The 26,995-nt window shown below is 38.2% G+C and overlaps 1 protein-coding gene across 2 annotated transcripts in view; it reads left to right on the forward strand.

The window, feature by feature from the left end:
* Positions 1–4,242: 4,242 nt before the first annotated feature.
* The window catches only part of GPR63 (G protein-coupled receptor 63), a 28,550-nt gene continuing 5,797 nt past the window's right edge, over positions 4,243–26,995 (forward strand). Inside the window, exon 1 of one of the 2 annotated variants that reach the window (XM_026726698.2) lies at positions 4,243–4,937. The gene's annotated coding sequence lies outside the window, so the exon portion shown is untranslated. The remainder of the gene's footprint in view (positions 4,938–26,995) is intronic. The other variant, XM_087913938.1, reaches the window with a different exon arrangement.

Raw genomic sequence — 26,995 nt, forward strand, 5'->3', positions numbered from 1 at the left:
AATATTTAGAGCAATCAGATGGCACATAGTTTTCAATGGAAGTAGTGTAATGCCTCATTGTTTCATTAGAAATTTTTTTACTAAGAAAACTAAACTTCCCTTTCCCCAATTCAAATCCTTTCCACACATTTCAACTTTATTGAATGCTCGTTAAACCTCACTGAAGTAAATACATAACTTCCAAAAATACAGAATATAAATGGCTTGGTGATGTGAACATAACAGCAAGTTAAATCCATTAAATACTTAAGATTTTTTTTCTTTTCTCCTAAGGTCAATTACATGTCATTGGCTCTAAAGTAATTCAGGCAAAACCTGTGTACCAATTGCTCTGTGACTCTGCATTATTTATAAGGGACAATAGATTACTATGAATAACTCAATCCAAATTTGTAAGAAATATACCTTCTCTACCACAGCATACAAAGTGCAACACTTGCATCACAAAGACAATCAAGATGAGGAGGTGTATGGATGATTGTTCTCAACTTCTGTCTCAAATTATTGTTTTTCCTGGCCTTGGCTCCTTTTGACAATTTAGGATATTTTTTTATGTATTTGTAAAACTTAAAAAAAAATCATTGAGGGTTTGCCTGAACATTATCAGTGAATTTTGCAAATTCAGTGAGATTAAAAATCAACAAAGAAAAGTTGACACACAAATTAGAGTAAAACATCTAACTGATATAACTCACTAAATCAGGGGCCTCCAACCTCCAGTCCGTAGCCTGGCGTCACTCGGTAGCCTGGCGTCAGTCCGTGGCCTGGCACCAGTCTATGGCCTGGCACCAGTCCGTGGCCTGCAAAGAGCTGGACTTCACAAGCAGGGGAAGCCCCATCCATGCATGCATGGGATGCAGGCAACGGACGAAACCACACCCTCTCCCGGAAAAACCATTTGTCACTGAACCAGTCCTTTACTCCCAAAAGGTTGGGGGCCACTGCACTAAATATATGAATTCCACAGCAATTGATTATTAAAGTGATTGTATAATTATCATAAATAGTGATTGTATAATTATCATAAATCTAAAAGGAATGCACAATATTTGGCAAGAGATTGCACCTAATGTAGGAATTCTATTTGGAACTGATACTTTGAACTGTTTGAAAAAAAATCAGCTGGATCCAGACTTAATTTTTTTCTTTCTGTTTGGTAGGATGGGTTAGAATTAATATCAGGACTAAGTGGAATAAAGTTTGTTATATGCAGTTGTTTGTATAGAACTTTATACATATAATAAAAGAAAAAAGCCAATTTACCTTGCACTGACTATAATAATTTGCATACTTTTAATATATGGATAATCTATGGATATATGGAATATGGAATATACCCAAACAGGAATTTAACAAGTTGATTATGCTAGATTTAGTGATATTTAGTATATTGTCAATTTAAGCTGAATTTCAATGGATTGCTACCTGCCTGGATTCATCCTAGCATTTTAATCAATATTTTGCATAAGATCAACTATAAGAACATGTTTAAATAAATAACCACAATTTACAAAATAGATCCATATCTTATATGGATAGTCATAATAGTCTATTTCAATGTATAATTCAAAACAAATAAAACATTTTTCCCACCCAGTCATGCAGCTTGAATTGGGTGGCCATACAAATATATAAACAAAAAATATAAGAATGTGATTATCATTTACAAATATCAATATAAAATTCAAATATAAATGTAACATTTTAACTTCAAACTGGCTGAATTTACATTACACTTCTAAAACTGCTACTTACCCATGCACCAGTAGCAAATTATTAAAATGTCTGTCTGTCTGTCTATCTATCCCTCCTTCCCTCCCTCCCTCCATCTGCTTTATTATTCCTTTCTTGCTTGATTGGTGGAATCCATCTTGGATGCTATCTCACCAGCTTTTTTTTTTTTTTTTACTTTGGCTGGGTACAGCACAAAGCTTCTATTTTCACCCAGTTATTTGCCTTATATTCATCCTATTTTGTGTTCTTCTTTCTTCCCAGTGCAGCAAGCTATTCTAATATCCCATTTTTATGCTGCCTTCTTCTGAGATGGAGAAAAATGTTTGTAAATGATAATCTATGTAAAAGAGTGGTGTGTCTTTATATCCAAGTGCACAATCAATCTTGCGAAAGGATGTCTTGTTTTATATATGACTCATTTGAAGTTGTAGTGTTAATTCAACTGATTTAACAAGCCCTGCCCAAGTACGGTTTCAGATTAATGTGTATTTGCAGACCTATAAATATGGACACACATATGCCTATATGTCAAAATTTATTGAAGAGAAAGTCTTCTGGACTGATTTCTGCTACTTCTACCCATTCTGCATGTCACAGGATTGGATTTGGTTATTTATCTTTATTAGATGTTAGATACTCTTAACATGCAGAACTGATTATATATCATTAAATTGGTGTGGACTCTTAGCAGTCACTTTGATATTCTCTATAAGGATGTATACCTAACCTGGTCCAATCCATCCATCTTACTGCTGCCAATTCTCTTCCATTTCCTTTCACCTTCCTCAGGCCAGGATTTCACATAATGTGTTTTTAAATAGGATTAACCGAGACTGACCATTTATGCCTTAAATGAAAATTCTGGATCCTCCTGATTTCAGGGGGCTGTTCTATCAACTTCCAGACTATACCTTTGTAACTAAGGCGTTTTCCATCATCTAATTAGAAAATTATATTCTGTTTATACCATTTGTCCACTTTGACAAATCTCATGCCCTAAGGTTTACAGATAGGAAGATGTTTCTGAACATCTATAATTTGCTTTTTAAAGTGAAAGGAATTGAATGGGATCTTCTGCTCTACCATTGAAACATTAGAAGATATCTAATGTTTTGAGAATAAGCATTCTATACTATTCGTGGAATTCAATACACTCCCTTATGTTTTCTATTTCTTTTGTCTTCTTGCCATAAATAAATACTGAGGGGGAAATCTGACTATCTGCACAATCCTTTTGATTGAGAGCATTAAGTATCCTTCTTCTGAAAGAGTTCAGGGTGGTCTCCTACATTATAATACACAATGGAGCTGAGTGCTTCTATAAATCTTCATACTTAACGAAGTACATTCAAGTAGTTGAAAGTATGGGGAGATTTGGGAGATTCTTTTGAAGTCCCAAATTATAACTCTTCCTCCTTCCTCCTCTTCTCTCACACAGAACTGTACGCATGCATACAAACTTGAACAAATAGGTGGTTTCCAATTAGGCCATTTTTTTTGGATCCCAGAAATATGAAACTATTTATTTATCATATTTATGTAGCTGCCCCTTCTGTGCAACATGATTGTGGGTGACTCACAATATTGTCTGAAATTTCCACATTCCAGGCATTCACATTTATTCTTGCTGCAAAACTCTGCACGTTCAAACAAGGTAGTTTCTTACGCTGTAAATTCAGTGTTCAACAGCTATATTTGCTTTGGTACTAGTTTGAATATAGGTTCCTTGTCCCTGAAAAAAGTTGATATGATGCCACTGTTTCTAGTTAGTTGCTCTTCTGTTCGTTCCTTATTCGTTCCTTCCCTCCCTCCTCCCCTTCAGATTAGCCCTTTTAATCATTTTTAAAAAACACACACTTCTAACAGCTATCAATAAACTTTTTATTTCGACACACATAATTCTGTATCTCTGTGCAACGGCAGCTCTTCCATGCTTCAGTGAGAACGACAGTGGCAGGATTGGCCTAAAACCAGATCGAAAGTGCGGCCATCCCCCATCACATCTTTTCCTATCTGATCCGAAGAGCGTCTGCACTTAGGGACCACAGGCCCTTTTTCATAATTCCAAGTGTTTCCAGTGCTTCAGAGAAGTACCGGCACGTACAAGTCACCCCCGCCCCCCCATTCACATGAGGAAAAAAAAAGGAGCCGGAATCTTCACGCGTTACACCTGTTACACCTGTGTGTAGCCGTGGTGTTCTCTTGTGGCTTCTCAGCCCTCCCCCTCGCCGTCAATCGTGCACACAGAGCTTGACTGGTGTGATCCTAACTCCTCCACTCCAGCCCCCCCTTTTTTCCCGTTCTTTCAACTTCCGAAACAGATAATCCGTTTTGCGGGCGAGAGTCACCCACCTCCAAAGAGGAGCAAGGTTGCTCTCTCCGCTCAAATAAGACGCTGGGCCAAGCCAGCCGCGTTTTTATTCTTTCCAGAGGGCTGAAGGCGGCGGCGGCGGCAACAGCTGCAACGCCCCCGCTTCCCATTCTGTTGCGCACGCACGAGCCCCGGTTGCTCTCACCCACATTCCTCGCCACCGGGTACGGAGGCGCGGGGAGGGGGGGCGAAGGAGGAGAGGAGGCGCGGAGTACTGGGAACGCAGACTGGGCCTCCACAAGCGGGAATCCCGCACCCAACCCCCCGCCCCCTCCCTTCTCAAAGACCCTTCCTTCCGTAGCTCTGCCGACGCCTCTACCCCGAGGCCCTCCGGAAGGTGCGCCCTGGGAGAGCGCTCGCCTTAGCTGGCGCGCACCGTTGGGGGCCGGAGCCCGGAGTCTCCACCTCTTTCGGCCTCGGACTCCGCCCCGAAAGCTGGCGACGGCGAGTTGGGGCTAGCGAAACGACGAGGTTGAAGCGGGCAGGAGGAGGCTGTGGCGGGCAGACGGGTTCCTTCGCCTTCCTCCTTGCCGCGGGGCGATTGTTTCCGTCGGCTCAGAAGCGGGGAGGCTGCGCTGAGGAAAGGGGTAGCAAAGGCGGGCTTGCGCTGCAGCCGGGGAGACCCTCCAGCTTGCAGGCAATGGTCCACCCTCGCTGCCTTGCTCGTCCCCTCTTTCCCTCCCCCGGCTTGGAAGCTTTTGTTCTCTCCAGTTCGGGACACAAGAGAGCTACCTGCTGCCGCCGCCGCTCCTGCCTCCCGACGTCAGGAAAGTTCGAGGAGAAAACCCGCCTTGGGTCCCGACCTCCTTTGGGCTGCGGCGCCTTCAGTTTGGTAAGGTTTAAACCTCGGGCGGGGCCGGGCTGAGGGGAAAAAGGAAAAGGCGCGGTGGGTCTCTAGGCAGGAGCGGCAGGACAAGCAGGCGAACAAGAGGAGCTATGGGAAGACGGGGGCGGGGGTGTCCGGCAAGAGCTGGCTCTGGGCAGGGGATTGAGGCGGGGGGGGACACGGACTTCGCTGTGGGCACTTCGGTCTACTTTTCTCCTGAGTTGAGGTTCAGGTCACCTGCTGGCTTTTGGGGGGGAACAGTGTAGATTACTTACTCCTTAAGACTCAAAGAGCTATAAGACACCCACATGCACAGAGAGACCCAAGGAAAGTTGAAATTTTAAGCCCTCTGGTGATTTCGAAAAAGGTAATGAAAAAGAAAGGGCTGGATCAGATGCGAAGTTAGGCGATCGTGTGATTGCGATGCCTACGCCGAGTTGCTTTAAAAGCGGGCAGCGCTGTTGTAGTGGTCCGGATTCCTAAATTCCCAACCAGATTTCGAAACGGCGAGGTTTGGGTGAGGCTCCAAGCTCTTGGCATCCTTCCGTCTGCCAAGGACTACCTACCTGTGCCTATACCTGTGTGAAGTTTAAATGCTGTTTGATATGTCCCAGGTTGGCTTCCACAACTAAGCTATGGCTACGGGGGAACCTACCCCGCCTGTAATTCATCTGTATTAAACTCCAGTGATCGTTTGGTTATAAGTAATGAATAAAGTGTGTGCGGGCATTCATGCATGCACCTGTGCTTTTTCTAAAAAGCCAGCGTTAACAAAAGGTATTTAAGTAGAAAATACCACTAATATCTGGTTTAAAAAAGTGTTTATTATTTCTGTGCCTATACTGTGCTGGTGTTGTAAACATATAACTGAGAATTGAGGAATGAAATAGTATTAATGTGTTCTGGTAAAAAATGCTTGACTAGTTTTTTTAAAAAAAAAAAACATTTCAAATTTCAAGGAGTTGTGCTGACTATACAGAAATCTGCTCTGTCTCTGGAAATAATAGCTGGCTTGATCACATTCTAAAAGTTTTAAAAATTTGTACCTTAATTTCTTTCAAGAATCCTATATTCCAGAAGTCTTGGTAAAAGTATAGGGATGCAACCAGAGCCGACAATTGTTTCATTAATCCTTTCCTCCTTGTTGGCATCTACCTTACTATTAAGAATTGTAGCTACACAATCTGAACAACAAAATATGCTACTTTCTTAAAGAAAAATCATCCAGAATCTCAGCTTCATATATAGCAACCTTTCCTAGCTTGATGTTTTCAAGATGCGTTTTCTTATTATTCACACCAGAGTTTCTCAACCTCAGTCACTTGTAGGTGTGCAGACTTCAATTCCCAGAATTCCTCAATCAGCATTCCTGGCTGGGGAATTCTGGGAGTTGAAGTTCACACATCTTCAAGTGACCAAGGTTGAGAAACACTGATTTATATGATCCCTTACACGCAGGACTGTCAAATTCGCGGCCCACGGGATGAGTCACGCACTGGTCACGCCCACACCTGGTTTAGCAAAGGGAAAAAAAACTTGTGATACATCACATGACTATGCTGTGACGCGAGTTTGATGTCCTTGCCTTACAGCATTCCAGTAATACAGGGAATAATTGCTATACCTGAGGAATGTCAGATTGGCAAAAGTCTAGAGTAGAAAGGGCTGCCTGTTATTTTGGCAGCAAGAAAGAATAAAGCAATTTATTCATTCAAATTTTCACCATCTCTTGATTGTTCCTTTTCACAATTTTCTTGTTTTCTTTTTATTCTGAATAAACAGTTCAGCTGAATTATGCATGACCGGAAGTTTATAGTGCTAGCCAGTGTCTATACATACTTGTTTGGAAGTCAGATCACTGCGGCATTTAGGAAGGAGATTGTTTATTTAAGAACACGCCTCTAGGCTGCTATGCGAGGAAACAAATATCTGTGTGTCCCACACCTGTTTCTGGGGTAGAACATTTTTTGCTAGTTTTATCAGAATATATTTAAAGTTTAAAGAATATGAGCTTGGATATGTTTATTGAGGATGGCAGAAGATTGTCAAATTTGACAATCTTTTCACTTCTAGAGAAGTGAGTGAGATACTAAACACAATTGTTTAGTTTTCTTGTTAGCAATAGCTTTCTTCTTGGGTTTTTAAAAACTCTTCAGTCTAGTCTACAACCCTGAGATTTCCTTTTCCTCAGCGAGATACTGGCCAATCCAGCCTGCCTAGCTTTTCTTAGATAGCAGATGGCAGAACCTGTGACTAATTGGATCCTAAATGTTAGCTTTTTAAAAGCATCCATATTCATTGTTTAAATAAATTAGTAGTTTTTGTTCATGACGGAATCATACATGCACTTAAAAGTATCTAACTAATGGGTGAAGTTGGTGGAGGAATAAGGTACAAGAATGGATGACTTCAACGGATTAGGAAATATAAAATAATTCACATAATTTTTTAGCATCCGCACAAGTCCACCACATATGGTAATATGAGCCAGGTGTCTGATGACATTTCCAACATTTTTCGGATTTATTCTTGAACATTCTTGCTATTCTTGTTGGGGGAAAATGCCACCTTTAAAACATCTTATACAAATTTTCTTTATATGCTGTTGATATTGTCATTTTATAATTTTGAGACCACAATTTTTGCCATTTCTCTAAATCAATCCCATATCCAAAATTCTTCCCCCAAGCAATCATAGTTTCTTTAACTTGTTCTTCTTCTAATTTAGTTTCTAATACATACAATTTTTTAATCACCTTTCATCAGTACCTGTCAAAATCTTATCTAAATCAGTCAATTTACTATAGAAACCTATTTTAGAATCTTTATCATACCTTGAATGTATTTGCACATATGAAAACCAATTCATCTTTATACCTTGTTCCTCTAGTTTTTGTATATATTTGAGTTCACCCTTTTCATTCAGTATTTCACCATATCTAACTGTTTGTTCCTTTTTGTATATTATAGGATAAGAAAATGCTTCAATTGTCGATAACCAGACTGGAATTTTCAAATAACATTGTCTTTTAGTCTTCTCCCAGTTTAACCACAGAGACTCCCATATATAATGTCTTCTAAAGTACCCCTGTCTTTTAGTTCCTTTATATCATAAAAAAGCATGCCACCCCAACAACAGATCATGTCCTTCTAATGTCAACAATCTAGTATTTCTTATTGTTATCCATTCCTTAACCCACATCAAATTTGTAGCTTGGTAGTACAACTCCCAATTAGGCAAACCAAATCCTCCTCTTATTCTAGCATCTTGCAAAAGTTTTAACTTTATTCTCTCTTTCTTACCTTGCCATATATATTTCAACACAATTTTATTTAAATCTTCAAAGTAATCTTTTCCAAGCCTAATTGGAATTGTTTGGAACAAATATAAAATTCTGGGTAATATATTCATCTTGATTGTTGATATTCTCCCTATTAATGACAGTTCTAAATTTTCCCATTTCGCCAGATCTAGCGCTATCTGCTGCTTAAGTTTGATATAATTATTCTCTTTTAGTGTACTGCATCTTGCTGTCAAATATATCCCCAAGTACTTGATCTTATTTGTGGCCTGGATTTTCAATAGATCTGCCAGTTCTTCCTTTTGTCTTGATAGCATATTCTTTGTCAAGATCTTTGTCTTATCTTTATTTATTTTCAAGCCAGCTACCTTTCCATATGTCTCTATCTTTTCTATCAGTTTTGATGCTGTTTCTAGTGGGTCTTCTAAAATGAAAACCAGATCATCTGAAAATGCTTGCAATTTAAATTCTTCCTTTTTAATTTTCACCCCTTTTATGTTCTTTTCATCTCGAATATTTCTATTTAGCACTTCCAAAGTTAACACAAACAACAGAGGTGATAGTGGGCACCCTTGTCTTGTTCCTTTTCTTATATCGATAGAGTCTGTCAGTTCTCTATCATTACCTTTGCTGTTTGCTTATGATATATAACTTCTATTGCTTGAATAATTTTTTTAGCAAAGCCCATCTATTCCAGCAGTAATAACATGAATCACCAATTCACATTATCAAATGCCTTCTGTGCATCTAAAAATATGAAAGCCATTTGTTTTTCAGGATGTGCCTCGTAGTATTCCAAAGTGTCCAAGATTACTCTCATATTGTCTTTAATTTGTCTCTTTGGCAGAAATCCATTTTGATCTGGATGGATAAAATTGTTTAAGTATTTTTAAGTCTTTCTGCCAATATTGAAGCAAAAATTTTATAATCTGCGTATAGTAAGGAAATAGGTCTATAGTTCTTGATTTGTAATGGATCGGCCTCTTTTGGAATAAGTGTAATATAAGCTTCTGACCATGACTTAGGTATCCTCTTCTTTAACATAACTTCATTCATAACTTCTAGGATGGAAGGTTCAATGATTCTTGTAATGTTTTGTAAAATTCTGCCAGAAGTCCATCTGGGCCTGGTGCCTTTCCATTACTTTGCTTCTTGAGTGCTTCAGTTAACTCCATCATCGTTATATTGCTTTCTAACATTTTTTCAATCTCTTTAGGTATCTGGGGTAGATTAGCATTCTGTAAATACTGTTTAACTCTTTCCTCATCAATATTCTCTTGTGTGTATAGTTTCCCATAATAGTCTCATATGATTTCCTTCTCTTTACTACCATAACAAACTTGGCCTTGGTCGTCTATTAATTACAATATTTTCCTTGATTCTTTCTCCTTTCTTAATTTATATGGTAACCATCTACCTGGTTTGTTGGCATCTTCAAAGTAGTTCTGTTTAGCACCTCTAATTTTCTGTGCTAGTTCTTCTTTTTCTATTAGACCCATTTTATGTTTGGTTATATCCATTTTTAACTTAATGTCCTTTTTCTGTGGCATTTTCTGTAACTCTTTTTCAAGTCCTTTATATTCAACCTCTAATGCCTTAGAGGCTAATCTTTTCATGGTGTTTCTTTTCCTTGTAATAGTCTATTATCAAGCCTCTGGCATATGCCTTCATTGTATCCCATACGTTCTGAATTGATGTATCTTCTTTTTTGTTTTCTCTAAAGAAAAAAGCCAGTTCTTTCTCCATCCACTGTGTGAAGTCTTTTCCCTTTAAAATAGTATTATTTAACGTCCATCTAGATCTTCTTCTTTGTCCTTTCCATTTAATTGTCATTGGATTGTGATCTGCCCAAGTACTTGTTTCAATATTTATTTCTTGAATATTAGTTAACAATTCTGTTGACATCCATATCATATCTATTCTGGACCATGATAAATGTCTATTTGAGTAGAAGGTGTATTGTTTGGTTTTAGCATTTCTTTCTCTCCATGTATCTTTTAAGTTTATTTCATCTACCATTTTAAAAAAAGATTTAGGGAGGATCTTTCTGTTTTGCTTTATTGTTTTCTGTGCTGTATAGTCCAGTTTATTGTCTACAATTCCATTAAAATCTCCCATCATAACTATATTAGCATAGTCCAGTTCAATTATTTTCATATGTAATTTTTAATAAAATACTTCTTGATTGTCATTCGGGGCATAGATTGCAATCAGGAGTGTTTTTGTATTATTGTCTATTATTTCCACCATTAGTATTCTTCTGTCGTCATCAGTATACATTAATTTCGCTGGGATAATATCTTTAATGTATAAAACCACTCCTCTTTTCTTGCATTGTGTCAAAGAAGTAAATACTTTCCCTAATTTTGGCTGTATCAACAATTGTTCATATTGCTTTTTAGTATGTACTTCTTGTAGGCAAATTATATCAATTTTTAATTTCTCTAATTTATGGAAGGTTTTCTTTCTTTTAACAGCTGAGTTAAGTCCATTTATATTAATTGTAATCAATTTTTTCTCTTCCATGGTTATATTTTGTAGTTAGGTTTAGCAGCTCTCGTAGATCTTGGTTCACGTTGTTCTTTGGCTTCCTCCTTTCCACCTACTGCACCTTCTTCTTTTTCAGTTGTCATTTGGCCAGTCCTCTTGGAATTCACTTAGTGAAATTTCTTTTTCTGCCTCTTTCTCTTTCCCTCTAAAAAATTCTGTGTAAAATGATTCAGCTTTCTCAATTGAGTCAATTCTATATCTCTGTTCTTGCCATGTAAACATTAAACCTCCTAGAATCAGCCATCTATAATTCACCTCTTTTTTAAGTAGCATTTTGGTCAGGAATCGGTATTCTCTTCTCATCTCTCTCACTCTTCTGGATACTTGTTTCAAGACCACAATCTCCTTGTCTTTGTATTTCAATGTTTTCTCTCTTGCCACTTGCAATATTTGCATTTTAATGACTTTCTTTGTAAATCTGATGTGAACTTCTCTTGGTAAGCTATTTCTCATTGCATATCTTGTGAAGAGTCGATAGACCTCATCTATTCCATCCATCATCTTCTCTTCAGTTATTTCCAAAGCTTCAGCCAATATTTCTATCATTATCTCAGCTAGGTTTTATCCCTTTTCTTCCTCTATGTTTTGGAATCTAAGATAAAATTCTGATCTGTCCATCTCCCATCTCAGCATACCACTTTTATCTTGTTCAACCACAGTTAATCTGTTATCAATATCTCCAATATTCTTGTTTCTTTGTTTATCTTCTTCAGTTTTTTGGAATCTCTCATCGTACTTCATCGTCATTTGTTGGATGTTCTCCACCTTTTCATCGGTTTTCCCTGTTCTTTGTTCGATATTCTCTGTTTTGAATATTTTGAATTCCTTGCATAATCATCTGCAGGGTCACTTTTTCTTATTCTTTTTCTTGCCGTAACATTGTCTATATTGAACGTTGTCATCCAGATGGTGGAGAGGAAGAAGTAGAAGTTGAGGAACCAGGGGCTGTTAATTTCCTACTCATTTCAAGCAATTCAAAATCTTCAGGTTCTTCTAGACCTTAATCCAATTGCGAAATAACCAATTGCAATTCCAAATAAAAATAGTAGGAAAAAAGAAGCCAAATAGTAATAATAATAAAAAAAGAAAAAAATTCTTCAGGTTCTCGTATAGCTTAATCCAATCTATTGGTTGGATAACAGTAAAAATTCAGAAATGAAAAGACCACAAACACACACACAAAAGAAAAAGTTGTAAAGTCCTAAAAAAGGCGGAAAAGTGAAAAATAAAAAGCTAAAAAAGAGAAAGGGAAAATTCTTCAGATTCTTCAACACCTTAATCCAATTAACAGGTCTCAAATATAAAAGGATGCATAAGAGAAAAAAAGAAGGCCAGAAAAATAAACAAAAAAAAGAAAAAAAGCCAATATGGAAGGTAGATGGAAAAACAAAAATACCAGGGAGGGGGAGGGAAGAAAGAAAAAAAAAAGACTACGCCCTTAAAAAGAAAAGGAAGAAAATCATTAATACTAAAGCTTTTCCTTTAAAATAAAGAGCAAGCGTAGAAATTTAACTTCCAAAGACAAGTTCCAAAGGGCCAGAAATCCAAATAGCTATTACAAAAAGTAAACTGATGAGGAGGGGTAGCACAGCTTAGAAAAAATAAAAAGAGCACACTGCACTTTGTTTAATTATCCAAGGCTCTTGTTATAACTCTCTTCTCCAGAGACTTATCACCTTTTCTTTTCCTATAAGCTTCAACACCAGACTCCAGCTGTTGATAGAAACCCAGAAGAGCACCTGTAATAATACTCTCCCATGCTCTTCCCTCTATCTTATCAAATAGCAATGTCCTTGAAAAGAAGTCTCAGTTCTTTCTCAGCTTTGTCTGGTCAAAAGAGAAATAGAATATTTCCAAGCCTCTAGTTGGCAGTGATACAAAGTTTCTTTTGCTTTCACTTTCCCCCTCCTTTTTCAAGCAAAATATAATAAGAATTAATTAAAAAAAAGAAAAAGATATTTTTTAAAAAAAAAAACTAAAAGGGAATCTCTGGCCTAAAATATTATAAAATCAAAAAGGAGAAAAAGAATAGATAAAAGAAGAGAAAAAACCAGTCCAGTTTCAAAATATAAGATTGTGTGTAAAAAAAAATCCAGCAGTGAGAAAAAAAAAAATATTACTTTGACATTCCTGTTTAAAATCGCCGCTTAGTCACTTCTGTCAAAACTTTTACAGATTCTTTCTTTTCCTTAGGGTGTTCTTTCAAATCTTAAAATAAAGAAAAAGTTCTCACCAAACCGGCACACTCTCTCTTTACGTTCCCTTTTGTTTCGGAGCTGTCCCAACTTCAGCAGCTTTAATGGCTGCCTCTTTGCCACTGGCAAAAAGAGCTTCTGGATCTACCAGGAACTTTGTGGTATGCCTGGGATCGACAGGATGCGCTCTTTACTTTCACCATCTCTTCGGGACGGTTTAGATCCAATTAGACCGTCCAGGAGCAAAGATATCGGCAGTGATCTCAGACCTCCAAGATCGCATGCCGTATCATCGCGACGCCAGCTCCCTCAGTCAACAATACAACCTTAAAGATGCATCCTTCTGTATACTCTGGGCAAGTTGGATTGTTTCATTTTTTGTAAATCAAAGAAATGAAAGCTTCTTGCCATGAGAAAGGATTAATCAGGCACTGCTGAATTTTATTCATTACTTGACCTTTCCAATATGCAAAGGATAATATCAAATATATTTTGAATGCTGTTAATAGCATAAATAAGAAAAATACAATGATTTTTCTGGACACAGTCTTTTGTGAAGGAAAGTAGACCTGGCCTTGGGAATGGGGAAGGAATGAGTGACTCATGATGGGAATAGTTTGAGAAGAGATTATTTAGACCTAAGAGCATGACAGAGAAATCCCAAATAACTTCCTATTCCTTGATTGTTTGGAATAAAATGGATTAGAGAGAAATTGTGACAGGCCTTCAAGATTCTGAAATTCTACCCTACAACAGTAAACAGTACTGGAATTCCTGCTGTGACTGTTCCTTGTCCTTGTCTATCTCAAAGACAAACTTTTAAATTTTGGGTGGCCTTTTATATTCACAATTCTGAGGAAGATGAAGATTGAATTTCTTACCTGAGTATTTATAAAGAATACGAAACTAAAAATAACAGTCAATTGACTTTTTCTCTTTACAAAAATGTATTTGAACAAAGGAGATATCCCCTTCCTTATTTATCTTGGCATTATAGCCTTTCCCAAGAAAGTTATGACAAGAAAATAAAGTGTCAGGAATCAAACGAACAAATAAAAAAATAGAAACTAATGATATAACTAACATTTATTCATCCAAAGGTTTCTTTAGAATCAATAATGGAATGTGTACAGCAACACAGTTTTGTGTGCGAATATTGGACTAATAATAGCAAGACTCAAATACTTCAGTGGAATTTAACTCACAAATATAACAAGTTCAGTATTCCTGTTAAACAAATTAAGTACAGATAGTCCTCGACTTACAACCACAATTGAGCCCAACATTTCTTTTGCTACGTAAGCCATTTGTAAAGTGAGTTTTGCCCCATTTTACTACTTTTTTGCCGCAGTTGTTAAGTGAATCATTGCAATTGTCAAATTAGCAGTTGTTAAGTGAATGTGGCTTCCCCACTGACGTTGCTTGTCAGAAGGTCAGAAAAGGTGATGACATGACCCTGGGACACTGCAACTGTCAAAAGTATGAATCAGTTGCCAAGCATCTGAATGGGGATGCTTCATCGGACTAAGTGTTAAAAAAAGTCATGTCACTTTTTTTAGTGTCATTGTGACTTTGAATGTTGTAAGTTGAGGACTATCTGTATCTGGGAATGTATACAATGTATGTATACAAACCATTAAAGAACAATTTTATTGTTCTTTATTTCATTAAAGAAAAATTATTCATAGACTTGGAAATATACCATGGAAGATATTTTAAAATGGTGAAAATTCCTGATTAGGAAAAATAGCAGCAGTAAAATGAATTTACCATATTCAATTTTCTATTTCAAATGATCCTGATAAGAATGGAAGGCATGGTATTAAATATGTAGCAGAGACAAATAACTATATGCTCAGAGGGAAGAATAAGGACTAACTAACCTTAAGATTTTATAAGACTTAAAAGAATAGGGTAGACTATCAGAATTAAATTTAAACTCTACTATTAGTCCTATAACATAGATCATGGATTGGATTAAATCACATTACAGAGGGTTATTTTTGGTGAGAAAGCAGTATTCCCAGACAGTTTGTCCTGAGAGAAGCAGAAATGCACAACCAAATAGAAATAATTCAATCATAAGTAGAAATTAAAAATATGAAAAAACACAGAAAAATTAACTCAAAGTGAGCACAACTTGCCTTGGTATTAACATAGCTATTTTCATGAATATCTCACTCCTTTCCAAAATATTAAAATAATTCATATGGGCTGCTAGACCTAATTCTTAATAAAATGAAGATGACACATTTTATCCTTTTTAATGGAAATCACACATCATTTTCTCTTAGAAGTATTACAAATTAAACTGTGGGAGTATATATCAATGTCAAAAAATCTGGTTTGTACTTGAATCATTATGTAAGAATGGAATTTTTAGGTTTGATAGAACATTTTCTTAATAGTTCATTTTTATATTGGCCCTTGGGTTAATTATTGAATATTAACTTTATTTTAATAATAGTTTAAAATTTTTAAATTAATACTACAAACTTTTAACATATGGTTTATTCTTGAAATTTTATTTTATTTTATATTGCTTGTAAATATATTTTTTCTGCATGTCTTTTTGATACTTTTTAAAATATCCACTAAAATAAATAACAAAATGAATAAAAAATTGAATAATAAAAGAAAAGACACAGCCTCCAAGAGGTGTGTTCGGAATGGGAGAAATGAAATCTTTAGCTCAGAGATTACCAACTTTTTTTGGCATTTCTTGTTTTAAAAATAGATTTCTATAGCATATGTAAAAATCTGACCTGCTTTTGGGTTCAGATTGAAAGTTTTGATATGTATGGCCTTTCCTTTTTTCTTTGCTTTCTGAGAGGTAGAATGCAAAGTATGATTAAATCTCAAGATTAGATGCCTTTTTTGGACATATTTGGGATATTTTGAGTATGATTTGGAGACACAATATTGCAGATAATATTCACAGTCAGAATATGTCCAAGTTTTGACCATCCCTACATCAGACAAGCATCTAAATTCCTCATAGGGAATCCTGTAAAATCTGCCTTCTTGTAACAATATGCCAAAAAATGCTGAGTCCTGTTGTAGCCTGTATTATTTCTGCCAGAAAGCCTTTGGTGTATCTCTTTCTGCGCTTCAGACAATGTTTATAAGGCCCATTCATTTTCAGAACTTCATGAGAACAGCTGACAATGAGCTGGCCTTAATTTTAGGTAGTAATGAGTGATGTATGTGGTTTGTCTGTTTTTTAAACTACCATTACACTCTTGATTGAATTTGTTACTAGATTTCAATCCGTACCAGTATAGCTGTTTTTGTTATTATTAATTAGGAAATCCAGTTTCCTGTGAATCATTCTACTCAAATGGTCCATAACTGAGTTCTATATAGTAGAATAGTTTTTGAAGTGACCAAAAATATTACATCTCCCATCTCAAAATCAAAATAGACTGGAACACAGTCTCACCAAAGTTGTACTACAGCAGAAGCTAAGAGTTAGAATCAGTGAAAGGCAGTTACTTTCCAGGAATATATATTTCCCTAGATGTCCATCTGTTTTACTAATTTAAGGGAAGCCATGCTGTAAAAAAACAGATGAGATTTTATACACTTATGAGCACAAACTTAACCTATTTGCCATTAATGCAAAGTAAATCCTAAGTTATCTATCGTGTCTCAGAAGAATTGTATGCATACATAAATAAGTCTTCAGGAGCTGGAGGAGAAGCTATGAAATCAGAGTCTTGTCATTTGGTCTCATTCTAGCATTCAATTTTTCACTGATAAAGTTGAGTGCTAACCAGTTATCCCTTTTATGCATTGCCAGTTGCACACACATATTTTCTGATAACAAATTTAATGTATTTATTGCGGTCATAAATCTTACAGTCCAGTAACACAAAGCACGCTACAAACTGGATGCTTTTGGCATAGGAAACAGTCCCAAGCGTGTATTTTAACAAAAATATTTGGAGAATCTTAAGTTCAGGAAGACCCAAGAACAGTCTGCTTCTACTCCAAAATTCAGATAATCCAACAACAGTAAACCAACAGAATAATTTTGGTCAGGAAATGAAAAAAGTTGCCTAGACCAGAACCACTTTTATTATGAATTAAGACAATGCAGCATTTTATTGGCCCCCTATACTCCTAGGATAGATGAAAGTTATTTTTTTCTCCTGCTTTTTCTAAGGAAAGTCCTTGTTGAGGATTAAACAAAATGTAGAACAGGACATTTCTGCCTTTTCACTGCCTTTGCATCTGTATTGTTTCTTGGAGGGCTAGGGCATGTTCTGTCTGTCTGTCCGTCCATCTATCCATCCATCCTCTAATAATCTCCCACCTTTATTATTTTTTTAAGTAACTCAAAGTCATGAACATGCCAATATTCTTTCTTCCTCATCTTTCCCCCGAAACAGCAACTCTGAAAGGTGGGATGGGATGAGCTGAAAGAGAGCGAGTGATTGGTCCAAAGTCATCCAGCTGACTTTCATGGCAAAGTGAGACTGGAACGCACAGTTCCCAGGTTTCTAGCCTTTGACCAGTTTATATGTCAGAAAAGGATAAAGCTATTATATAACAAACATTGGATCACGTTGTGGGTTAAACCACTTGTGGGTAGCCACAATTTATAATACAGTGCAGATAGGTAATATTGTAAGTATCAGAATCCTCAGTCTGACCATGATAGTTTAAAACTGATGACAGAATTCCTAGATCAAGGGTATCTAACCTCATGCAGCTCTGGACAGCTAGTAATATGATCCCACAAGATCATAAACTTTTGACATTATTATGTAATTATTAGCTATATTTGTATGCATTAACTATATTATATATTTTATATGCGAGCCAAAACAATTCCTCTTCTCTCAAGCAAGCCCAAGCAAGCCAAAAGGTTGGACACTCATATCCTAGACATTTTGAGGAGGTATTATATGTAGAATTAGCCCTAATGTAGGCACAGGTTAAAAAAACAAAAGCCCCCGGAAAATTGTGTTAAGTTGAACTGAATGTTTATATGCACGAAGAGTGGAGAACAGATTTAATAATAAAAATCAACTAATATTCCTCAGCTGGCATGACCACTGGGTTAGATTTGTTGTCACAATGTATCTGGAGGATGTCAAATCAAAAAATCCTGGTATAGTATAATACCGTCAGTCATTTGTGATAGTGATATCTTTTTAAAAAGATATTTAAGAAGTCTTAACCTATAGCAACTTGGTTAAACTGCAGAAGAGTTGCAACTTGCAACTCGCTTTTAAAAGCAACTGGCTTTTAAAATTTCATAGAATGCAAAAACATCTCAAACCATTACATTTCAATTTATATGTTATAAATGAATGTAGCCTAAACTTGAAGGTTCAAAGTTTTGTTGCCTAATATTTGTTTCTCATCAAAGCATTTATAGCATTTTCTTATTTCTTTTTCACACAGTTTCACTATTTGTTTGTTTGTTTGTTTATTTCCCTGTCTTATTTAACATTGCAAAATTTGAGGGATATGCTATGATTATCCAGCATCTTTTTATTCCATTTTAAAAGGAAACTTACATATTTGCAGAAGGAGCTCTTTCATAGAGCAAAATCTTTGGATACTACTCAAAATATTTATCATTTGCTTACATTATTATTTGTTGTAATTTGTAACTTTAAGAACAATCAAAACTATATAAATGATTAAGAGAAGGATCCTTAGAGAAGGGTGCAAATGCATTAATTGCAGGTTATGTGCTTGGAATCTCTCATTTCTGATGAAAATATTTTTATATTGACGTGTTTCATTTGCATAACCAAAAGTACATCAGGATAGAAATTGCCTTTTTCAGAGCATATATTCCTTGTACAATATCACTAATATAACAGAGAAGAATGAAAGAACTTGTAAAGACAGACCATACAGTAAAAGATAGAAATAGTTTCACAGAATGAAGAATTTCATTGCATAGCACTTTAAAAAGCCAGACAGTGTATGATTCCTCTCTAACTTTCTGACTTTCATTCAGAGTTAATGTAGATGTTTCTAACTATTAATATTTCAATTAATATGCAATAGTGTTAGAGGGTACAATAGCTGAGAAGGCTGTTTTGATGTGTGATTATTTAGTATTCTAATATGTACAATATTATGGATGTATTACATTAAGTTTCATGCATCTGAATGTCATATATTTCAAAAGGAGAACTTCTCGAACAAAATTCAACCCTAAATTCAGAAAGTAGATTACTGATAGGAAAATGTTAAGAGTTGGTGATTAAGTGCAAATGATGGACACTATAAAATAATCTAATAGCTTTGGTGCATAGCTGCTGCACCAAAAAATGAAAAGATGAAGATACTTGTTTGCTTCTTCTCCCTGATTATGATTTTAAGTGCTGAAATCTGCTGGTAAGCTTAAAGTCTTAGTTGGATGGGACAAATTTAAATCAAATATATAGGTAAACTAGAAAAAGGAACAGTTAAAAAGTTAAGACCCCAAAAGCCATTACTGAAATTGATTCAGGATTTGGATTTATGGTTGGCTAGACAATATTTTGGTATGCAACAGCATCTGCTTTGAACATGCAGAGCAGATTTACAGGCAACATAAAGAAGGAATGTGATGAACTTGAAGCAGATAAATGGGCAATAAAAATGGGATGTAGTTCATAGAAGAACTCTATAAACCAGGAACCAGAGAACTGTGAAGTAGAATTGTAAAGAGCAGCTCAGCGAGTGCTTTTGAAATTGAAAGGTTTTTCTTTTAAAAACTTGTGATGAAGTAGTTGTTGAAAAACAAGCCTTTGCAGAGAGCTGAATAGTTGTGTCTATTGTGTATATAATAATTTATGTGGAGCTGACTTTGAAAATGATCTTTTATGCTTAGAAAGCTGTCACATCATAGTCTGCTGATGCAAATTTGTGGATTCAGAACAGTTTTGCTCTGTAAAGGCATATTATTCTCAGCTTTTATTTCATAAAAAGTGGGATGCAGTAGCTCAGTAGCCAAGACGCTGAGCTTCTCGATCAGAAAGGTCAGCGGTTCAAATCCCTAGCAGCGTGTAACGGAGTGAGCTCCCATTACTTGTCCCAGCTTCTACCAACCTAGCAGTTCGAAAGCATGTAAAAATGCAAGTAGAAAAATAGGGACCACTTTGGTGGGAAGGTAACAGCGTTCCGTGTATCTTCGGCGTTTAGTCATGCCAGCCACATGACCAGAGATGTCTTCGGACAGCTATGGTTCTTTGGCTTTGTAACAAAGATGAGCACCACTCCCTAGAGCCAGAAACGACTAACACATATGTGTGAGGGGAACCTTTATCTTATTTCATAAAAAACAGGGAATTCCCTTGTTGATTACGTGTAGCATATAGTGTTATGTGTTTGGCAGGGATAGATGTGCAACATCTCAAATCATCCTAAAACGTTAGTCAGACTGGCTATGAACTCTCAGAATATGAAGAACTAATTTGCCTATTTATTTTATTAGCACAATTAATTATTTTAGTATATATTATTTTTGGATGACTTCTAATATAGATAGGAAGGTGGTAGTAAAATTTAAAAGCCTGCAGCCAGATGGATTAAAGTGTTGCTAAGGAAACAGACTTGGAAATGAAGTGTCAGAAGAATGTCCACAGAATATCAGGCTGTTTGGAGCTGATATTTTAAACTCACGTAGACAGATAAATCAAAACTGGAAAATAGCTGAGTTTGTAAGCATTTTTTAATTTTTATAATTGTATAATTATGAAAAAATCAGAATTACAACATGTAAGAGATACGAACGAATGCCAAAATCCACTATTACATTCCTGATGAATGAACATATCCAGCCAAGGAAAGTTTGCCACCTCCAAGCCCAAGCCAACCTATTCCACTTTTGAAAAGTTCTTACTATTAGGAATACAGTCTTTATGTCCAACCCAAATTATCTTTCTTCATAATTTAAACTTGTTTTTTTGTCCTGTCTTCTGGAACAACTCTAAATAGTTCTGTCCAGTCTTTTAGAAGATGGCCATTAAGATACCTAAACCAATTATTACATTTTCCCACAATCTTCTTTTTTTCTTGCAGCTACTTCATATTCCAAGCTCATATTTAGCTTCATGATCTGTCGACACCCAGATTCCTTTGTACATATTATTACCTAGTATGGTGTCCATTCCCCTCCAGCACTGATTTTCTTAGAACTTCACATTTGGTGCTATTAAAATTAATCTTCTTTATTTCTGTTCATTATATCAGCTTGTCAAGATCCACCAGAACCTTGAGTCTGTCCTTGCTGACTGCTCTGCCCCCATTTTTGTGCCATTTGTAAATTTGTTCACATTTTCTGACTCCTCCCTTTATTATCAAAATCTAATGTCAGAATTCTCACACAATCCTCATATTTAGTAGGTCGATCATTCTTTTTTTTTTTTAAGAAACTTAATAGATTTGCCAGTTTGGCAAGTTGGAAAAATAAAGTTTTAGACAGAAAAAACTACCAATAATAATAAAATAAATGTATGATTTTAAAGGCCTAGACAAATTCTCTAGATAAAAAGTCAGGAATAGAAAAATCTATAAGCAAATAAGGCATTGAATCTGCTGCCCTTTGATAGAAAAGATAGGGAACAGTAATGTATTTAATTCTTGCATAGAATAGTTATACTATAATGTTTATAGTTTATGTACAGGGAATTTCAGCGATTGATTCTAGTCGTCTTCTAGCCACAGTTGCAGTATAAAGGATAACACAGTACCATATGAATACTTTGCAATCTTTGTTTTAAAATAAATGTTTCTCTGGAAGTTTCCTCCTTTTTGCATTTTTACACTGCTCCTTCCCCCCCTTTGTTTTTGGAAACAAAGAACAGGCTGCATCCAAAGTAACAACAACAAGAAAAAGTAAACTTTACTATTTACTAAAACTATCACTTCTGTTTTTAGCAGAAGTGCTAAATGGGCAATAAATTAGAAGAAAAGTTTCTAGTTTTACACGTTTCTACTTTCCTCCTTTTCTCTTAATGACTTGTGGATTAGCAATGAGAATTAAACAGGGTAGATATATCCTGTGTTTATTACTGTCTTTTTGTGATTTGATCCATTTCAGATCAATTAATATTTGCTAAGTGAATACCTCTAAATTTAAACTCTTTAATAATTTTTGACACTTTCTTTAAAAATGGCCTTTTAGTCCGAACAATTAGTCTGCCCTTTTCATTAGATTTCATAGCACAGTGGTTACAATGCAATATTGCTGGCTAATTCTGCCCACAGCCTGGAGTTTGATCCTGATGAGCTCAAGATTGACTCGGTCTTCCATCCTTCCAGGGTTGTATTGGCTTAATAATAATAAAACAATAATTTTGAAAAACCTTACACTTAATTTTGTTCACATGTTTTGAATAGATTTTATGAATGTAGGTTTTTAAATTTTTAAGAGTCATTTTCAGTTGATTAACTTCTTTTTCTATGTAGAAATATTGAATATGGATTTATTAGATATATATGAAACATCGGTAAGATTCCATTTTTTTACTACTGGTTCTGTGGGTGTGGCTTGGTGAGTGTGGCAGGGGAAGGATACTGTAAAATCTCCAGTCAGAGGTGATATTTGCCAGTTCTCTGAACTTCTCAAAATTTCCGCTACCGGTTCTCCAGAACTGGTCAGAACCTACTGAATACCATCTCTGATATGAAACCTTTGAGATTCAGTTACAATTCAAGTGTTGAAAATTCAAAGTCAGTAAAATTTAATTGACTGATTTTAAATGCAACTTTATCATATTTTTTTCTGAAATAGAACCATTAAACCATGTATACATTCTGCTGATACACATATGTATCTTATACCACAGTAAGCCACACAGAAAGTACTATTCTCCATGCTGCTGCGAGAGCCCAGGATGGGTATGACTCCTCCTGATGACATCATCAAGCTGGGTCCATCTAGTATAAAAGTAGCAGCCTGTGGGAGAAACCTCCCAACATTGACTCAGCTTCTTTTGATGACCATAAGCTGGTGTCTCTGAAAGCAGTTTAGTTAGCAGCAAAAGCAAAAGCTGTCTTCATCATTGGCATAGCTCCCAGGGAACCGGTGCAGCTGTGCCTTCAGGAGAGTGAGGCTCCACTCTCCTGCAATGCCGAGGATTCGATGTTTCCTTCAACCGAGAGAGACTGTAAGTAGGGAGTAATACTTGATCCTCCCCCACAGTCTTCCCTCAGCGATTTAAGCCGCCACGATAGTAAAGATCACATCAGCAGTAACAGCACCTCTCAGCTGATTGTAAATTTTCACTTTATTGCCGATTTTGCCATTCGGGGCTATTTATAACCTAAGGAACGATTTAACCCTTGTGTAGCCTGTGGCTCTTGCGAGCGGCCAATTTGGAGGCTTCTTCAACTGCATGTGGCGAGTGGCCATTTTGAAAGCTTCTTCTAAAGAAAGTAGCGAGCGGCCATTTTAGATTGCATCATCCCCCAAAGGCTAGCTTGTACTATTCATAAGCTCCTATTCAGGCTACTGCATAGACAACACATAATGAGGATCACTTCTAGCACCTTTGTGTCTTGTTTATGCATACTATAGATCAAGACAAGGCCCACACAGAGCCTTCAGGCCTAATCTCTCATGGCCCCCAAGCTGGCAAAAGAAAGAGAAGGAGGCAATGCTCCCAGTCTGTTCAAAGGGAGGTGGCGGCCAAGATTAGGGCCAAAGCTTTGGGCCCTAAGAAAACATCCCAGGCCGAATTAAAGGCAGAGAAACGAAGGCATGCAGCCTTAGAAAGGCAGTTCAGCAAAACTATTGAGCAAATGAGGGGTCAACTACAACAGGTTTCCCAACCAGCCAATCCTCTAGTTGTTCAGCCAGCTACTTCTAGGGAGAGGGAAGATACCTCAGCTCCTCTTAGCCACCTCCAAACCTGGTCCCCAGAGTGACCTGAAATCCAACCAAGACCTCAAGACTTGTGCAGGTCAGGTCCCAAAGTCACCCAGACTCCTTGGGATCTTTCTTCTTAATCTATTCCATCCATGGCCCAAAGCAGCTCTCAATCAAGACCAAAGGCTACTTTAACTCCAACAGCAGCAGGTCTTCGGCCCCCGGATCCTCCATCGAGTGGCAGATCTTCTGACATCAATGAAGTAGTCTCCTTAGCCATCACACAGGGTCTGGCAGAAGGGCTTCAACACATCTTCAGGCCTTCAGATAGATCTCAGCCTTCCTTCCCGGCTTTTCCTCTAGCACAGATTCCCCAAAGGGGACTACCTCACTGTGTAATACAAAGGGCCCATCTTACCTATGCAGAAGGAGTGGACGTCACTCAGGGAGAGTATGAGCAATCATCTGAGCGCAGCCCCTCCCCTTATTCTGATCTGGAAAAGGGAGAAATCTGGGACCCCAACCTCTCGGAGGAAGAGGAAGATTTGAGGCCTGATCAGCCTCCTTCGGTTTCTGTATTCAAATCTGCTTTATTCAAGCCTCTCCTACACAAGGCACTGGTAACAGCCCAGTTGTCAGCAGAGGAAATTGCCCCCAAGCCTCAAGTGGTACAATCGGAGCATGGGGATTCCTTCTTCTCCAAACCCATTGTTCATTCGGAGGTCCTTCCTTCCCCCATCATCATTCTTGACTTAGTCAAGGAACAATTTGCCTTCCCCGCTGCAGGCCCCCACCCATCGTCCCAAGATAGGCAGTTCTACAACATTGGTCCTTCCTTAGCTACGGCTCTGGCAGTTCCCCCAGTAGACGCCCCAGTTGTGGCCTTCTTCTCCTCAAGCACTCCAACTGAGCCTGAGGACGTACTAAAGGCAGAGGACAAACCCTCCGAACAAACGCTGAAGCGTAATCATCAAGACTCAGCTTGGGCCATCTGGGCCTCAACTGCTGCATCATATTTTACAAGGTCTTCCATCCGCTGGCTACGCCAACTTCAAAGCCGCATATCTCCATCAGACTGTAGGTCGCATCAAGACCTCAATAAGATCATAGCAGCAGCAGAGTTCTCGGCGGACCCCACCCTCAACGCCACCAAGTTCTCTTCCAGGGCCATGGTGTCATCAGTGGCAGCTAGGAGACTGCTATGGCTACGAAATTGGTAAGTGGAGCCTCAACGAAAGTGGAAACTAGCTTCTGCCCCATGTACCAGTGAGAAACTGGAGATGCCCTTGACCCATTCGTTGTTGAAACAAAAGACAAAAGGAAAGTCCTTTCATCAGCAAGAAAGAGGGCAGACTTCCGCCCTACCGTATACCGGCCTCCCTCGTTCAGGCCCGAAACGCTTCTCACTTCTCCAGACCTCAGAGAGCATATTCTCAGCATCAAGATCAACGCCATGAGGCTACCGGCAGACAACAAGCTGTGGGTAAATGGCCCTTTCATGGGGGAGGGGGTTGCTCCTGTCGCTCTAAATAATCTCTCGTTCTCCTCTCCCATTGGAGGTTGTTTGGCCTCCTTTGGTTCCAGATGGGAGGAGTCAATGACAGGCTCCTGGGTACTCAATACAGTAAGGTTGGGGTTACAGTTAGAATTTCTATCACCACCCCCAGAAAAATTTCTACTCTGCCCCGTTTTCCGGGACAGTTCACGAAGGACACATATGGAATTGACCATTAGTCACCTGGTCGATATAAGGGCCATTCAACCAGTCCCTGAATTACAACGTTGGATGTGGGCTTTATTCTTGGCTTTTCGTGGTCCCTAAGTCCTCAGGGTGGTAGTGAGCCATTCTCGACCTAAAATTTCTGAATGAGTTTATCCCATATAGGCGCTTCAAAATGCAGACTCTGCATTCTATTCTGGAAGGTGTTTGGGAGGGCGATCTCTCTTCCATTGATCTCATGGAGGCTTACCTCCACATTCCCCTCTGGCCTCATCATCATCAGCTTATCCATTTCTGTTACCAGAATTCCCACTTCCAGTATTGGGCCCTTCCTTTCAGGCTCTCGTCTGCCCCAAGAGTCTTCACAAAGTTACTGGCGGCATTGGTGGCTTCACTCCAGTCTGTTTCAGTGAGGATCCAGTGCTACTTGGATGACATCTTGATCCTGTCGTCCTCCACCCACTCTGCCCATCAAGATCTTCAAACCACTCTCCATTTCCTTCAGTACCACGTTTTTTCCATCAACTCCAAGAAAAGCCATCCCTTCCCAACAACCAGATTGCTCCATCTGGGAGCCGTCATCAACACAACTCCGTGCCAAGTTTTTCTGTCTCCAACCCGAGGGCAGAGCCTTATCCAGATCATTCGACAAGTCCAACGTCAACACACTGTCTCCCTATCAATGTCCAAACTTTTGGGCAAAATGATCTCATGCATAGGCATCATTCCGCGGGCTCCACAATGGTTCCTGCTCCCCTTACAACAAGCAGGAACCAGCCTCACATCTGCCAAGGTCCTGTTCTCTCCAGAGGTCTGCCATTCCTTCAAGTAGTGGCTTTCCCCAGCCCTTTCGAAGGGTCTCCCATTCAAGGAACTGGACAGACTGATCATCACCACCGATGCAAGTTTCCTGGGTTGGGGAGCCCACATGGAGGGTCTCATGGCTCAAGGGATCTGGTCCCGGTTAGATAGGACTGGGCCCATAAACTGGCTAGAACTCAGAGCCATTTATTTAGTCCTGAAACATTTCAGGGGCAGGATAGTGGGGTCCCATGTGCTAGTGTTGACAGGCAACATGGCTGCAAAGGCGCACATTAACCGGCAGGGGGGCACAAGGTCCAGGGCTCTCATGAGGGAAGCCAAAAGGTTGAGGTGGGCAGAGAGACATCTGCTGTCTATCACAGCAGACCACATCTCGGGAGTTGACAACTCCCAGGCCAATTGGCTGAGCAGGAGCCCAGTCGACCAAGCAGAATGGTCCCTTCCCCCATCCATTTTCAGGGATCTCTCCCTCAGGTTTGGGACCCCAGAGGCAGACCTTTTCGCCTCTCCCCAAAATGCTCAAGTAAACAGATTTTTCACTAGGTTTCCTTGTCAGGGAGCGGAGGGGACCAATGCACCTTGGAGCAGATGGCCCACCAGTCTCCTCTAGGCCTTTCCCCCTCTTCCCATCATTCCGGCAGTCATTCGGA

The sequence above is a fragment of the Pseudonaja textilis genome, chromosome 1, assembly GCF_049901715.1.
Source record: "Pseudonaja textilis isolate UNSWEBS1 chromosome 1, rPseTex1.2, whole genome shotgun sequence".
In the NCBI taxonomy this organism is placed as follows: domain Eukaryota; kingdom Metazoa; phylum Chordata; class Lepidosauria; order Squamata; family Elapidae; genus Pseudonaja; species Pseudonaja textilis.